At 57.2% G+C, this 12,134-nt stretch overlaps 1 protein-coding gene and 1 long non-coding RNA gene across 5 annotated transcripts in view; one reads left to right on the top strand and one right to left on the bottom strand.

The window, feature by feature from the left end:
• The window catches only part of LPIN1 (lipin 1), a 94,384-nt gene that overhangs the window by 25,741 nt on the left and 56,509 nt on the right, over positions 1–12,134 (top strand). Inside the window, exon 1 of one of the 4 annotated variants that reach the window (XM_016144785.2) lies at positions 4,586–6,981. The exons of 2 other annotated variants lie outside the window; for them this stretch is intronic. The gene's annotated coding sequence lies outside the window, so the exon portion shown is untranslated. Of the gene's footprint in view, positions 1–4,585; positions 6,982–7,197; positions 7,273–12,134 lie in introns of those variants that run through there. One more of the 4 variants, XM_016144784.2, reaches the window with a different exon arrangement.
• On the bottom strand, positions 1,684–4,412 carry LOC118605111. The gene is made up of 2 exons (XR_004951919.1): positions 3,911–4,412; positions 1,684–2,960 (listed from the first exon to the last, which is right to left on the bottom strand). It is a non-coding gene; the product is annotated as an uncharacterized LOC118605111 (long non-coding RNA).

Raw genomic sequence — 12,134 nt, forward strand, 5'->3', positions numbered from 1 at the left:
CTGTCATACCCCGATGGCCCGCCCGCCACAGCCAGACGGCAGAGACAGGAAGACGCCTCGTCCCCTTACGTTGCCCGGCTGCCTGAGCCCGGTCACACGTGTTCTCAAGGTAAACGGCTACTAGTCCTTGCGGGAAGAGGATGTGTCTGCTCCGGGAGTCATATACGGCTCGTCCCAGTTCACCCGGCTGTGGGGTGGCCATCCACGGCGGCTCATTGCCTTTAGCCAAAGGAAAAATGAAACTTCTGGTGCCCTTTTGACAGGAGTCAGCTCTGCGCCCTGGAGGGAGGCTCGGCTCCTGCTGAAGGTCAGCGTCCCTGCGCCGGGAAGGGGCAGCAGAGTCACAGCTGCACGGCTCCTTTCGCGAGCCTGCAGGGACGAGGGGTGGCGAGGGGGCCCCGAAGGCTGCTGAGAAAGCGTCCTACGGACACCGAAGGAGGGGGTGCCTGCTGCCCCGTCATCTCCGAGGCTTCCCGTCGGTGCACGTCGGCGCGTCGGGTGGTTTGCGCGTCCTGCTTCGGGTTAAAGGAGAGTGAGGCCTCCCGAGGGCCAAGGAGCATGAGCTTTAGTCCAGGAGATCGACTGTAACTGTCCTAAGTGCTTAGTTCCTTCCTGTGCTGACTTAACTTAGCCAGTCGATTCGCCAGTCATTCGGTACATCTTCCGAGGCTTCCCCGTGGGCCCCGCGGAAGGGAGGTGCCATGCGTGGCTCACGGCTCTGTCCTCCTGCACGATTAGCGCTGTGTCTGGGGTTCACCAGGGCGCAGCGACGAGAGGCTATGGGCAGAGCTGGGACGCGCTGGACCACGGATGGCAAGTGACCCCAAGGTACCGTTCCTGGCGCGTCAGCGACCTGTCTTTAAGACCTGCGGATCGTGGGTTGGGAAGATGACCTGGGTCAATTCGATTTCTCTCCCGAAATTTTGGAGGTAGGGGGCTGAAGCGGGTGGTCACGGGAAGGGGAGGGGGGCATGATGAGTCCCGCGAGGCCAGGCTGACAAGGGAGGAGAACTGGGGAGGAGCAGAGGAGGCAGGGTGGGGGGCGGGGAGGGGAGGAGGCAGAGCCGACCAAGGGGAGGGAGGGAGAGAGGGAGAGAGAAAGCCGCCGAGGTTCAAGGTCCACTTCTGGAATTCCGGCTCCTTTCGATATATCATGCTCTATTCTCACATACTTACTCATTCACTCACTCGCTCACTTTACTTAAGCTGGCTTGTACGATTCCTTCAGACGGACGATTAGAAGAAGGATAAATTATATGTTGACTCTTGGCATGGAGGGTTGGGGGGTGGGCTTTGGGAGAGGGAGGGGCCGTGAGCCAGGGCGCAGCATGGAAGGAAGTGGACTCTCAGGACTCCGAGTGTCACGGGGAGTTTTGCCACATACCGACGCCCGGGTCCCACCCCAGGGATTGTGGTCAGGTGATGCAAACTGTAGTCTGGGCATTGAGAGTTTTAACCGTGGTTCTGATATGTGACAAGTTTTCGTGGGGAACACCGCTTTAGAATGTGAGGGTGAGTGGGAATGTTCCATTCTAGAACGGTTTCGTTTAATCTAAGGATACGCGATGATGAGATCCATGACCTGAAGTCTCCGTGGAGAGTCACTTTCCCCCACCTGCCCCAGTATCTAGGCCAACGATTAAAGAGATTATATTTAGGCTCCAGCCAATAAGCGGCGTGGATAGCTATTGGCAAGCAGCACTTAAATTTTGCATGTGAACAGGTATTATACAGTCAGTCGGCAAATCCAGTCCTTCTCTGCTTAGATTTTACCTCGACTGGGGGCAAATTCCTATCGGCTGAAAAGTTAGTAGCTGAACAGTTAAGTGCCCTGGGTGGGCCCAGGGCTCGCAGCACCGCGACGGGTGGCCGAGTGTGGCCGTGGTGGGGACCTGATTTTACTCCGGAGGTGGCCTCTCCCACTGAGGTCGGAGGCTGGGTCACTGCGCTCAGGTGTGCAGCGCAGGTGTCTGGCGGGGCTCCACCTTCGTGACCTCGTCCGCGACTCCCACGTGCCGTCACGCGGGGAACTGGGGCCTCAGCACGTTAACGTGGGGGCCGGGATGTAAACAGTCAGCCCCTGGCGGATGCGTTTCCCAGGTGAATTCCAAATGTTTCTCCTCGGGTGGGCTCATCCAGCGTGGAATCTGACGCGGCCTCGCCAACGATGAAAATATTGGGGGGTTCCATCCCTGCCGCCTCGTCTCGTCTCTTCCCTTCCCCTCCGGACGCTCTCTGTGACCCCGCGGGGCCCTGCCGACCTGTGTCCGGCGTCTATTCTGATTGGCAAAGACTCGTGCCACACCGAATGGTGTGGGCGTCATTCCCGGGGCTGGCGAAGACGACGAGACGGGCGCTTGCTGCGAGGCCGGGGGCACGGCGGGGGAGGGCGAGGGCCGTAAAGCTGAGCTCGGACACGCCGATCTCAGGTCTACACCGAAGGCCGTAACTTCCACGCCGTGTGGGCCGCTTTACAGAGACTGGGTCCCCATGGCCTGGAAGTGGCCCAGGAATGGGGGACAGGCGGTAGGGTAGCAGAAATATCTTTCTTGTCCTAGCCCGGCTCATCAGGAATCTTCCCCATCTGGCCAGAGGAGGAAGCGTGGGCCAGCCCCTCTCGACCACAGGCCTCACAGGCTGGGAGCCACCGGCGGGGCAGGCTTGGGGCTTGCTGTGTCCCCGCCTCGCCCCATCAGAGGCCGGCCAGGGCCTTCCTCCCGCCCCGCACCCCTCAGGCCGCTCTGCACCTGCTGGCCCCTCTCCCGTCCTCTGCTCTTCCGGACTGGCCCAGATCGGCGCAGATCGGCGTCTGCTCGGGCCGCTGAGTTCTGCCGAGTCCTCTTTCTCGGGGGTCCTGCAGACGTATGCAGCCCGTCGGCTCACAGCGGTGCTGAGCAGGGCGACAGTTTTTATGTGCGTTTGTGTGATTGGCTGTGGATACTATCCCATCCGTACATTCCCTGCAGGCAGAGGCCATGGTCCGGTCTGCTCCCCGAGCAGAGGCCGCACACGGGGCCTGGCCCCGGGTGGACACTCCACAAATGGGGGTGGGGGGAGGGTGAGTGAAGGCAGGGGTGAGTGGCCGAGTGCGGGATGGGTGGTGGCGGCTCCTCGAGCGAGGCCGTGTGGGCCCCCCGTGCGCAGCGGGCCCCAGGGGTGCAGCTCTCCCTGCCCTGGGCCTGGGGGGTTCCTCGCTTCATTGCTGCGCTGTGTGCGTGGGTCCTATGAACCGATGAGTCTTGGCCTCTGCTCGGAGTGTGGGAGGGGGGGCATGCACCACCCTCTAATAACGGATCAGGGTGAGCTGGCGTGGTGCGGCCCCCGAGATCCGGCTGTGGCCAACGGTCAGCCCCTCCCCTTTATCTCCCCGTGACTTCCTTCTTTTGTGGGCGCCTCAGCCCTAATCTACGATCCTCACCTTAATATTGGGGTGGGCCCTCTGGGCTTCGGGTGCAGACGTTTGTTTGCCCTGGGTTCCCCCGGCCTCCCCCGGCCTCCCCTGGAACCCAGTCCTTGCAAAGCCGCCTCTGCCTGCAGTGGCTGGCTTGGGCTTGCTGCGGGCAGCGGGCCCACAGGCGCCCGGGGGCCCCGCTCCGCCTACGGTGGGGTTCCCTGAGGCTGCTCTGCCCTCTGCAAAGCGAGGCAGTGCCGGGGTTGGTCCCCGGTTCTCACCTGATTCTTGGTGCCCCAGCAAGGGAGTGTCCCTGCTGAAGTCACCTCATCAGGCGCCTTGGGTCCTGAGGAGAGTCTCCCCCTTCCTGCCAGGGGTGAAGTGCAGCCCTCTGGGGAGCACTTCCTTATTCTCTCTTGGGTACCCTTTCTGCCCGGGGGGGTTTACAGAGCTAACCCCTGATGCTGCCCCCTCCCCACCAGAGCTGCGGGGAGACCAGGCCAGTGCCCACCTACTCACAGTGTTTCAGGGGGGAGTTCGCCCTTTCTGTCTCTGCTCCCGGCCTAATACAGTTATTGTCTTTGGCTACGGCGGGGAGGTTTCTGACCGGAGAGAGGGAGGCTTACGTCACTCTCGTAGCTTCCACATGCAGGGCAGCTGTCATTGCTCAGCTCTACACATCCTCAGCGATGCCACCTCTCTCTGGGCGTCCCCCGCCCCGTGGCCCGTAGCCTACTGAGTTCCGGAGCGGGGCGAGCCGGGCTGAGCACTGCACAAAGCCTTGTGGGGATGGCCACACCTCAGTGCATGGGGTTCTAGAATTTCAGAGTCTCTCGGGTCAGCAGTCATGGCATATAATTTACAAGTTGGCCGTTGTCATCCTCGAAGCGCATCTGTGGGCCGAGCACCTGGCATCCCCCACACCCCACACGCCCACTTCCCAGATTAGGAAACTGAGTCTGTTTCCTGACTTGCCGGGCGTCTCTCCCTCCCCTCCCACCCAGCTGGAGCGAGTGAGTTGTACTCATCTGTTTGTTGTTTGCTGTTTCTTCTCTTCCGAGTTGGGCCTGAAGGCAGCAGGTCCTGGGATTGGCCAAGGGGATCACCTCAGCGCTCCCGGCTGAGTGGCTGAGTCACAGCGGTGGCCGCTCAGTGGCTGAGCAGCCACCGCAAGGGGCCCTCCCAGGGGGACTCCAGACGGGGCCCTATCAGAAGTGCCGGGCCTCCGTCAGTTCAATTCAGCTTGTGCTGAAATGGGACCTAGTGATGTTTTCTCCTAACTGCTCCTTTGAAAAAATTACGGGCTTCCAGTCTGGCCCCCGTTTCGACGCGTGGCAGTAAGAGAGACAGCACCGAACACGCCTTCCCTGAGGGGGCCGCCTAAGCTGGGCCGCCAGTCATCAGAGCTCCCTAGCCCGGGGTCCTGCGGGACCCTGCCAGTCCGTGACGAGTGAACCCCAGCCCCACTCTGTCCCCAAGTTCATCATTTGTGGAATGAGTGCTTTTGACTGGGCCTTCTCTTTTTCGACCCTCGGTTTCCAAATTTTAATAATTCAAGATTTGCGTTAAACAAAGCCTTCACTTAAGTGGCCTGAGGTGGGACTTGGCTTCCAGAAAGCCTCGCCGTATCGGGTAGATTTGCTTGAGGACCCCAAGGCCAGACGCTCCCTGGGGGAGGGTGGTGGGGAGAAGGACGTAAGAACGCGTCCTTCTGGGGTCCTGCGATTTACACTCAACTCTGGTCTCTGAGACACCCCTGCGAGGGAACGTCATCTGTAAATGCTGAACCCCTTCCCTTGTGTAGCCCCCTTCTCTGAAATGCCAGCACGGGAGGGGGGAGGCGCCTGCTTTCCCTGGGACAGGGGCCACTTAAATAGGGGTTACCCAAAGACCAGCTAGAGGGCATTCACACATGGCCAGCTGCACAAAGATGTCCGGCAAAGCTCCCCAGGCAGACAGCAGCAAACTCCACCCAGCCAGGCTTCTCCACTGAAGCCTCCTGGACCACCCCCCCCCCCCACCCCCAACTCTGGGCGGCTGAAAGGCATCTCATCCTCAGAGCCAATGCTGCACTCCGGAATTGCCGTTCGAGCCTCCTCCTCCCTCTTCCTTCTGCATCTCCGTGTCCCTCAGTGGCTCAAGCCCAAACAGCAATCAGTCTGTCCACGGGTTTTGCCTGTGTGACATCTCCCCAGTCTTCCCCCTTCTCACAGCCGTCCTCACCCCCCCCGCCCCCCGCCATCACCTTCGCTCCTGCCCCCTACACAGTCCGTTTTCCACATAACAGAGAAGTGATCTTTAAAATGTAAACCAGATTCTGTAATTCCCAAGCTCGAAGCCCTTCTTGGAATATCTAAACTCCTTAAACTGAGCTGCAAACCCCTAAGTTTTGGTCCCTGCTCCCCCTCCTGCTCCACACGGCTCCCGCCGCCCACAGAAGCTTCACACGTGCTGCGTCTGCTCCCCAGATGCCCCGCCGCCTCCGCCCATCTTTGTAGTACTCGAGTGTTCCTTGTCATTAAGGATTTCTGTTCAAACGTGGCCACCTCAGATCATCTGACTGTGGACATAAGAACATCCAAACCCGTAGAGAATTTTTATGAGTTCATCTGAGCCAAACAGAGGATGCACTGGGAAGCAAGATCCCAACAGGCTGAGACAAACGCCTCCTGGAATGACAGTTTTGCAGTTTCTTTTGTGCATTTGGAATTAAGAAGGGAATGAAGAGAAGATTACACGAAGCTGGAAGGAAGCAAGGGGGCGGGGACTGGGTTACAAGACGGTTAACAGGATCATATGCTCCCTTGAGGGTGGTCAGGCCTCTGAAGGGTCTGAAAAAGAGGGGTTACTCTGGCATTTCTAAGATGAGTTAACCTAGATGCACAAGGAATAACGGACAGGGCTTGTGTAGGGCAAAAGATAAACCTTTTACTAAAAAGTTATATGCCTGAGGCCCAATGACCCCTGTGACCTGCCCAGTGAGGAGTGTATGATCAGATCACCTGTGAGGTTACTTTTGATCGCTAGACTTAGTATTAATTACAAATCCCCTTTTCATCCACATGATCTAAATCTTTCTGTCATCAGAGGTGGTTTTGCTCGTTCTTTGTCCCTTGCCCACTGACGGATGGAAGCTCGAAGCGGGCGAGGACCTGTCTCTTTTGGTCGGCGCTGCATTTCTCAGTGACAAATATTTGCTTAATGAATGAATAAAGCGGGGTGCTGGGTCATTCGGCTAAAGGATAAAGGATAAGGATGGGTCAGTGTCGGGAAGCTAAGTGTAAATTGAAAATGGCCAGCGCGGCCGCCACTATATGGTTGAGGAAATGAAGACTCGGGGTCAGAAAGGTTAAGGGACATGCCAGGTCCCACTGATAGGGAAGAGGAGGGCCCATGTGACATCTGGCTCCGCCCTGGGGGTTTTCCTTCGGATCACCAGGCTGCCCGGACTGCTGATTTGCATGCCCACCTCGATGCAGAGCATCAGGAAAAGTCAATACAGCCTGTCGAATTAAATATATACGACCTTGGCTTTGAGGGAGGAAAATCGGAAATATAGCCTAAGGTCCCACGCCCATTGGAAAGCTAAGGTGGGTGATGAGGAGGGGCTGGCGGACCCGGGACTCCGTCGGAGGGAGGCCCTTACCGCCTTGGGCCCGGAGGGCTCTGAAAGCGGGAGGGCGGCCCGCGCCTCGCGAGGCCCCTGGCGCCACCCCGCTCGGCCGGCCCCGCCCCGCCCTCGCCCCGCCCTGCCCCGCCCCCGGCCCCGCCCCCCGCCCCGCCCGGCCGTGGCCCCGCCCCCGGCCCGGGCTGCGCTGACAGCGAGCGCACCCGGCCGGGTGTTTGCAATACAAAGGAGGCTGCGCACGCGGCGCCCCTGGGTGAGTAGCAGCCTCCGCTCCGCGGAGGGTCCCCGAGCCCAGCCTCGGCGGCGCCCCGCCGCCGTCCGAGAGAGGGACCGCAGCCTCGGTGGGCCGGGCAGGGCGCAGCGGGGCCCGGCCCAGGGTGGGGGGCGCGCGGCCCGGCCGGAGCGGACCCGGGCACCGAGGACCGAGCTGCGTCCCCGCGGCCCTTTCGGTTCCGCGAGGGAGGTGGAGAAACAGGCCTGGGGACCCAGCGGCCTTGCGAGGTTCCCTCGGGCCGTGTCTTTCCAAGCGCCCGCCGGGCTGACCTTGAGGGGCCTGGCGGACCTGGGGGCTGTCGCCCGACCCCGGATGGCGCGAGTAGCTCGATCCACGGAGGACGGCTCGGCTCTGTCTGTGCAGCAAACAGCCTCTGCCGTTAGCTGGGACTTTTATGGAAATGTGCCCCGCTGTGCAGTTTAGGTAACTGAGGCGCGAGGAGGTTGACCTAAGGCGCGCAAGGTCACACAGCTGCTGGGGCGGCTGGCTGAACCCAGGAATCAGGGTGCTCAGGTTATGGCCTGGTCCCGCGTCCGCCAGACCTCTGCACCTTCTCTGCAAGCCGGTGGGTGCGAGGCCTAGTTCCATCCGTTCCCCTGCAAATAATTTCATTTTCGGGATGACTGGGGAAATGTAGGCTGAAAAGTGATGTTTTGGAAATAACTTTAAGCCTAGCGTGTAGGTACCTGGCTGGTAATTTGCGTGGGGGGTGATCATTGCAGAAAGCAGATGTCAACCCTATTTTTAACACCCGTACAGGAAACTTGAACTAAACGACAGGCAGCACTAATTCGAAGAGGTTTTAAAACGCACTAGTTTTCCCAGGATAGTGGGAGTGTTTTGGAAAAGATGAGCCGGAGGCAGTCTTTTTATTGGGGTTTGACAGTGAAATTTACTGTTTATCTTTTATTCTAAAATTTGGGTCTTATGAATGAAGGTAAGCAATTGAGGAAAATGTATAGTAATTGAGAAGTAAACATATGTTTACACTCTCCCCTTCCCCCCTGAATGTTGGAAGACCTCGGGGTTTGTTTTATGGTTCCATATTTTGCTAATGCTTCACATTCGCTAACATATCTGTTTTATTACGAAGCGTTTTTGTGTGTGAGTGTGTGTTTTGGAGCTTTTATTCCTGTTTGTTTGTGGGGCCGCGTGGTGGTGTGGGGGTCAGGCCTGGGCAGAGCCCGGGGCCCGGACTTAGTGGGTCTGGAGGTCCGGGTTCTAGTCTTACTTCTGCCTCAGCTGGCTGCAGGACCCTGTACAGGTACACGCAAAGAATGTCATCAAAAAACTCACCGTTCTAGAAAATAACGGTCTGGGTCTTACTGCACGTGAGAGAACTTGGGGGTTCAGGGACCGAAGGGTCTCCCGGCCCTTCGGATGGGAAGAAGCACAGTGTCCAGCTGAGAGGCTGGGTGGGGGCCGGCGCACAGGGCCCATCTGGGGAGGGGCTGGGCGCTTCTCTCCGGAGATCCTGCTGCCTCTCTCAACCCACAGACCGAGTTTTGTGATCTTACAACTTAGAATTTTTTTTTTTTTTTTTTTTGCTAGGCCTAACTGCTGGGGCTTTCTAGAAAAAAGCTGCAGGTTAGGACAGAGTCATGGCTCTGTATAGATGGTCTGTGTGTTCCCGAGTGCGACGGCCTTTGCATTGCCCACAAAGCCGTCCACAGACCCTGCCTGGGCGTGGCATACACCTGTTGGCCAGCTGCTTCCGGGACAGGACGAGCACCTTTACACCGTGTGTCTTGTTTCCGGGAAGAGTCCCTCCATCTCCCTGGACACACGCGCTGTCTCTTGGTGAAGTCTTCCTCTGTGTTCATGGATCTCACTAGGCATAGACCATTGGTTTACAAAAGATACAAGCCGCAAAGGTCATGGGGTAATAGGGGCACCACCACCCCACTAGGCGCACTTTCCGGCAATCTTCGGCAAGAGAATTTTCTGCCAGGGAGCTCTGCATGGTCACTGAGTCCTGCCAAATCTTGGGGTTCCCTTTGGGCACAGATTTTTGGACAGATGGAAATGTAAAGTCACCCTCCTAGAATTTCTGTATTTATTTCACCCAGTAGTGTTCTTTGCCTCTGCCATTTTGGGAAATCATTGATATATGCAAAGTACTATCAAGAAAGAGCCTTAATTTAAAGTCCAGGCTTTGTCTGGAGCCATTGGTGACCAAAGAATTACTGCCTGGCTGTTGTTTGGGACGCACCCTTTGTACTTTACATACAACAACCCTGGGAGGTAGACAACGTGAATATCATCTCATTTGATAGATTAGAAACTAAGGCGCTGAGGGTGACTTGTTCATGGCCTCAGGTTAGTCCACGGTGGAGTTGGGGTTTGAACACCCCCAACCATTGGCCTGCAGAGCCTGCGTTCTTATCCCCTGAGCTGTGGGAAGTGCTCTTGGCTGTCCATCCAGGTGGTATTCAGCCCACCAGGAGCTGCCGGGGTGAAGCCGGTGGCTGTCATACAGGAGGAGGAGTCACACAAGCAGGTGCAGGACACAGACTTGGACAGAGGACCCTTGTGGGTGAGTGAAGGGAGGAGGCAGATCTCGGGGCCCAGTTAACGTGCCCAGTCAAGTCGTCTGCGACCTAACCCCGGGCTGTTTACGCCAGCACAGGGGCCACCTTGTTGCTGAGGCCACCCCCGCTGCCCCGGCCTTTGGTGCTCCCTGGCAGGGACCTGCGGACACTTGTGACTTGGGACTGTTGGATCCGAGCATTGCAAAACGCTAGAGGCGCTGAGCGGTCACCAGTCTGACCTTCCCGATCAGGCAGGACCCCCTCCCCTCGCCCCTCACTCTGCCATGCCAGCAGTTCCAGTGACAGGAGACCCCGTCACTGAGCACGCCAGAGTTTTCTACCCCTCACCCAGTTCTCTGAGGTCATTACGAGTTAATGTCAAAGTAATACCTGCACGTGTGAGAAACGATGCTCAGCAACCAACACCGGAAGTGCGCGTGGTGGGGAGTGGAGGCGCCCGCCCGTCCCCAGGCCTGGCCCCTGTGTGTCTGGGAGGGAACCTTGCTCGGTACGGAAGTCAGTCCAGAATTTTTTTGTGCATATCATAAAATGTGTAAATGTAATTCTTAACAAATGGGTTTGTGTCGGAAGTATTTTTGTACTTTTTTCACTCAGCGTGAGCCTTTTCACGTTAGGTTACAGAGCTACCTCTTCCTCTCCATTTTTTTTTTTTTTTTTAAACGGCCTTGTAATATTCTATGATACAGTGTGGCAGGTCCATACTTTACTTACCCAGAGTCCTATAGATATTTAAGTTGTTTCTAATTTTCCCTGTGATAATCAGGGCTGTAGTTAGTTACTGTGTGTACGGGGATCTTACAGCAGTGGAATGGCTGGGGTTTGCTGGCGTGTGCAGAGTGACCTACTGCTCGCCCCACCGGCAGGAGCGGGAGTTTGTTTCCCCCACTGACCAACCCTGGGTTTCTATGAAATGCTCTGATTTCGGACCATCTGAAAGGTCTGCTTTGATGTGCATATGTTAAATTCTGAGTAGGCTCGAGTATTTTCTCGCGTGTCATTGACCATATGGATCTTTCCCTCACTCCCATTCTCCCTCCCTCTCTCCCTCCCTCCCTCCTCTCTCTCTCTCCTCTGAACTCTGTCTACATATTATGCCTGTTTTTCTTTCGGGTCGGTCCGAGGATATCTAAAACTGATCTTGACGTTCTAGAGGCAGCGGCGTTGGCGAGGAGCGTGAGGTTATGCAAACTTCTTCTGGGGCTTTGAATTCTGGCATTAGTTCCGAGAAACCAGTGTTTCTTGGCAATCCATGGATTCTGGAGAAAGATTCTGCCAATTTTGGGACAGAAGGGTGATTTTTCTGATGTAACGACAAGGTGAGAAGTCAGTCACAAGACCTCCACTATCCAGTCTCGATGGAGCGTTGGCGGCACGGCCCTACTAGGACCTTGCGAGGTCGGGGAACCGGATGCTTGGCGTCTGCTGAGTGACAGCAGTTGTAGAGATGAGCTTTGGTGTGGGGCGCGCCCGCCGTGGGAGGGGGGGCCTGGAAGCAGGATGAGCTTCCCAGGCCCCCTCTCTGTGCTTCCTGCTCGCCTGGACTGCTCTGGGTTCCCACTTCCCTGACCCGCTTCTGGACCCCCTTCTGCTCTGTGACAGCGCCCTTGGCCTCGGACACACTGACTCCGCACGCCTCCCGCCGGGCGCTCCTTCTGGCGGGGCCGCCCGGACCTGGCTGTCCCCTCCTCTGCTCCAGAAGCTGAGCTGGGACCAGCCAGCGCACTGGGCTCATCTTGCTGAACTCAGAAAGAGCTTCCGTGGGGGACCCCAGGGCCAGCTGTCTTTGCTGCCTTGTCCCTTTGGTCAGGAAACATTAGTCTGATCTGCAGGCTTTTTGAAAGCATCTCAAGCTTCTCCAGTGAATTTTCTTGTTGTGGACTGGACTGTCTCCCGAAGAACCCTGGCATGCCAAGGCAGTCCCCTCGCCCCAAGGGTATTGACTTTGCTCTTTTGTTTAAGGAGTTTTTCTGAGTACTCTGTGCAGGACGGTTGAACCAGGTGTGTGGAGCAGCCGATGGACTCACTCAGTCCAAACTGGCCAGGAGGGAAGCCACCTGCCACAGGTGTGCTGCCAGGGGTAGCAGGGAGCCCAGGAATCTCGACTTTCAGTCTGGTGTTCTTTTCCCTGCATCGCTCTGCAACGAGGTCATACTTCTCCTTTTTTTTGTCACTTATATGTAATTTATCATCCTTACCAACCGATAAATATTCACGAAGCTCTGAAAAAAGACTTCCCCTTTGCCATTAATATAAATCGCACAAGAGGAGGATATGCTCTTTGTAAACCGA

The sequence above is a fragment of the Rousettus aegyptiacus genome, unplaced genomic scaffold (genome assembly GCF_014176215.1).
Source record: "Rousettus aegyptiacus isolate mRouAeg1 unplaced genomic scaffold, mRouAeg1.p scaffold_m13_p_7, whole genome shotgun sequence".
Taxonomy (NCBI): domain Eukaryota; kingdom Metazoa; phylum Chordata; class Mammalia; order Chiroptera; family Pteropodidae; genus Rousettus; species Rousettus aegyptiacus.